Source organism: Belonocnema kinseyi, chromosome 8, assembly GCF_010883055.1.
Source record: "Belonocnema kinseyi isolate 2016_QV_RU_SX_M_011 chromosome 8, B_treatae_v1, whole genome shotgun sequence".
NCBI classification, from domain to species: Eukaryota; Metazoa; Arthropoda; class Insecta; order Hymenoptera; family Cynipidae; genus Belonocnema; species Belonocnema kinseyi.
In genome coordinates this window covers 37,423,729-37,428,362 of record NC_046664.1, presented here as the reverse complement: position 1 = coordinate 37,428,362, position 4,634 = coordinate 37,423,729, and the positions used below count along the sequence as shown (strand labels likewise).

The following is a 4,634-nucleotide window of genomic DNA, read 5'->3' as shown; positions in this document are numbered from 1 at the left end:
TAGCATTGCGTAAAACTACCTTCAATATACTAGTTTCAATATATAAAAGCTGTAACTATTACCTATGCATATACTTATGTAGTACAATATTCCATTGAAAAAAAAACTGGTTGCAACGGTTGCATATTGGTATCAACAAACATTTTCCCCAAAAGATTTAAAATTTCAAGACTCCTAGTTTTCTTCAATGAGGTGTGCCTACAATTCTTTCGATTACCTTCTCAATTCGAGTTCAATTATACGAAAAATAGTAAGTGCATGGCAAAAATATTTAGATTGCTTCTACTCTTATATATTGTATGCTTGTCGAGTAGCTTTCTGTGTTCATCATGAAAATATACGTTGATTGAATCTTCAAGAGATCAATGCTAGTGAAGTCTATTAACTACAAAAGAATCAGAATCTTGAAAAGAATTATTGATGATTACTTTTCAAGTTTTTGTGTAATTTTGTTGCCAACTTTAGATTAAAATAATGATAACATACGATTTACTGGCTTTCCAATTGGGAAATTGATGTCAATGGGGCCCACTGATTCCTACTGCGGTATTTAAGGGTTAGATATATATTGCAGATTTACCCATTCTGCACGACAATTTTTGTCAACCATCCAACTCGAAGAGCTCAGTGCCAGAGTCGACTCTGAGAATCTAAACCCCCCAATTGGAATCTGTTTGAACAGTAGATACTTTCACATTCAGGGATATATCAAGATATCATCACGAAAAGTCAGTTCAGAGAAATAATGAAGAAATTTGAGTTTAACATAAATGATATATTTATAAGTTATAACTGGTAAAAAACTCAGCTTAGATCTAAAATTCTTTTTCACTTCAACTAAGTCATTTCATGACTGGCCAATTTTAAATTTAAACCATTCAAAATTGAACTGCTTTAAATTCAAAGTTCTTCAGAATTAAGCTTTTTCAACTGAAAGCCTTTCAAGATTACTAATGAAAATCGTAATGGATACAAGTGAAGGAAAAATATCAGAAAAATATGTTTTTTGTTGTTCTAAGAACTAATAAGGTCTGCATTTAAAATTTTGAGAAGTTTCAATTTCCAAATATAGCCCATACTTTTAGTGTTCTAGTATTTAGAATTATGTGAATATTTTAAACCTTTAGGCCCTGTTAAAAGTCGTGTATAGAATTAAAAATTAAATACATGTCTATTACTATTGAATAATTTAAAATAAACATATTTAAAATTCAAATGTGACAAATGAAACAAATGCAGAAACATTAAAAGAAGTACATTTTTTAATAGATAGATTTCAGAAACATAAAGCCTGCAATAACTTCCATCCTATTACGAATTGAAAAAATTCATTGAAATAGTAAAAAATTAGTAATTTACAAACTGAAACGTTCAAAGTTGAATTATGCATTACAAAAATTAAAATTTTCAAGCATAAAGTCGTTAAAGTTGAACAATTTTGTAATTGTTTTCCAGTTTCTTTCAATTGAAATAAATCTCTAAATTAGATCATTAACATTTTCAAGTTTTAAAAACATTTTAAATTTAAAAATTCAATCTTCATTGTAAAATTTCAAATTTAAATGTTTAAATATTTTTAGTATCTAATATATGTAAGGTTTCGAAAAAGTTCACTTTTTCAATTGAATCCTTAAAAAATAAACAATTTACAATGTGCTATAAGTCTGGAAATAAGCAATTAAACACTTAAACTATTTAAGAATAAATAAACTTTAGATTAGTCATTTTCAAAAATGGAAGTTTTATCTAAACAGGCTGCAAAATGACGAATTAAAGAAATTGAATGACATTTCCAGACGTGAATATTTACATATTATGAAACCGAATTATTTTTAAAAGTAGAAAGTTTGAAAATTCAAACGATTTAAATTTTCCGAACCGAAATATTTTAAACTTCGAAATTCGTGAAAATTAAAAATTTTAAATTAGAATCATGGAAATTCATGTATTGAAAAAATTAATAATTGAAATTCTCATAAATGTACGGTTCCATTTTCTCATTATATTATTAGAGAACTTGACAACTTAAAATGGATATAAAGCAATTTAGAGGACTTTTTATTATGATGTAAGATTATCTGATTTTCAAGGATTTGTAGTAATATATGTACATCGATTTAAGAATTTATACGTGCATACCTATAAGTAATTTCGTCATATCTTTTTTGATTTATATCCTGTATTTTTCCCGAACATTAAAAAATACTTTAAATTATACAAAATTTAAACCTTAAAATTAGTTGCGATTATATTCAGTAAAACTTTTCTGAATTCAAGCAAATTTGATCTGACTTTGAGTAAAATTTGCCTGAATTTAAGACCTAATTCGGAAATTAAGGTAATGAGGACTTAAAAATAATCTAATTTTTGCTCAATTCTAGATCAATTTTACTAAATGATGTCCAAAACAATTGTATGGTATTACAGTTTCAAATATTTGATGTTTTTACTACATTTATTTGAACAATTTACACCAGAAAATAAAAGAATATGAACAATTACATTCAACCAATCATCGGACTATTGACTCTGATTGGAAAAATTGCATATATATTTATAATTTATTTACTAATTTTAAATTATGAGACTATTTCTACACAGCAAAAAAATTAAATCAAGTTATTACACCTCATAATTTTTCTGATATTTAATTTAGAAGTGAACTTAAATAATATCCAAATAATATTACTGATTACGTCATTAAAAAAAAAGACATGCTTCTTATTAAAATATTTTAAATCTTACAGAAAATATTTATTTTAATCATGTACCTTACAGTTGCAATTGTAAACAGTGGAGATACAGGGAACATTCTCCCTGAAAAGGAAGCTATGATTTATGAAAATTCAACCAATTTTTTGAAATTCATAATAAGTGACAGTAAGAACAAATTCATTTACAAAAGCAATTTTTAAAAATAATAATATTTTTTTAAAACTTTAGATTTTTATAAAATAATAATGTGGTTTCTTTCACAATGCATGACTGATAATATCATTTCAATTCTTTGAATCTTTTTTTCCAGAGACCTGATTATGATAACTACCCGTATGATTAAATTTTGAAATTTGGACATTGACTTTCTTAAATTCAGAAAAATGTTAATATGTATAATAATTTTAAGTAGACTTATTTACTGTATTCAAGAATGATATACACAACATGCGTATAAATTTAAGTAATCAATGTCGTAGAGAAGAAAATAACGAGTATATCCACCTACTCGACTTTATTCAAAGACTATTACTTCATCTTCGATTAAAGCAGCTGCATCTATACCACAAAATCCTTGGGGATTATCCCTCAATGTTTTAATAGACTTGCAAAAATCAGTCATAAGTCTTTTAAACTAGGTCGCCTAATTCAAAGTAGAGCAGCCCCTTCTATATTCATCTTTTCGGCAAATATAGTTTTTACTTTCAAAAGTCCTTCATAAAGCCCAGGTGCTAATTGGTATTTCCTAAAACTCAAATTAACAAACACGATTTGACTAATTGTATAATCCTACATTAGTTATAGACATGTCTTTCCTCAAAGGTAGTTCCAAGATGCAAGATGCTATATGTATATACCCTTTTCTTTGCCTTTGTCATCCCATTCAGCTTGCCTGCATATGCTTGAATCTTGAATTACAGTTGAATGCACTCTTCTTTCAAAGGAAACTGGTACAAGATCTCCGGAAATTCGAATTTGTGAAGATCTATTATTTTATTGCCCAATCGATTTCATTTTGAGAAAAGTACAGGTGTATGGTATATTTGACACACCTATTATTCAAAATTAGAGGTAAACGCACGCGCGCGTTTACCTCTATAGTTTTTTATTTCCTAGTCTCAAAAATATCAAGTATGCAGCATTTTTAAAAGAATAATTAATTGAAATAATTAAAATAATTGAAACCGTTTAAATTATAACAAAATTATTGCACGATTTTGAACTGAAAACGTTCAAATTCAAGCTGTAAGTTTAGATTAGGTAAAATTTCAAAAAAGGATAATATTATAAAAGGAATGAAAAGGAATTGAACTTTTATAGTTTCTAAATGAAAGCATTTAAAGTTATAAGTGTGTGAAATTGAAAAACTTTTAAATAGTTTAAAAAGTTTTATTTAAAATGAAGGATTTCGAAAGTGAACCATTTCAGATAAAAGTTTTAAAAATAGAACAATTTCAAAATCTTAAAAATTAAATACTTTCAGATTTGATTTTTAAAAATTTGATCATTTAACATTCAAAGAAATTTAAATAAAACACTGAATTGAATGTTTCAAAATCAAAGCTTTTGAAATTCTATAATTTTAAATTGTAATTGCATTAAAAATTTATTATTTAACACTGAAATTAAATACACAAATTACTCTAAAATCAAAAAAAAATTACCGTCCTTTTCATCGTTCAAAATCGAAAAATTATCAACTGCAATCCTTTAAAATTGAATTATATGTCTATACTAAAAAATAAATTTAGAAATAAAAAGTAATTTCAAGTGGGAAACATTAAAAATGAACAAATTTCTACTCCGGAACGTTGAAACTTAAACTATACCTAACTTCATTGGATACTGAAAACAATTTTAGTCGCCAAAAGTTGTGATATGTAAATGTTGTATGCTCAAACTATATATTATATTACATT

General features: G+C 26.1%; 1 protein-coding gene across 2 annotated transcripts in view; it reads left to right on the top strand.

The window, feature by feature from the left end:
* LOC117178946 (proteoglycan Cow) overlaps positions 1 to 4,634 on the top strand; it is a 36,660-nt gene that overhangs the window by 619 nt on the left and 31,407 nt on the right. The gene's annotated exons all lie outside the window — the stretch shown is intronic.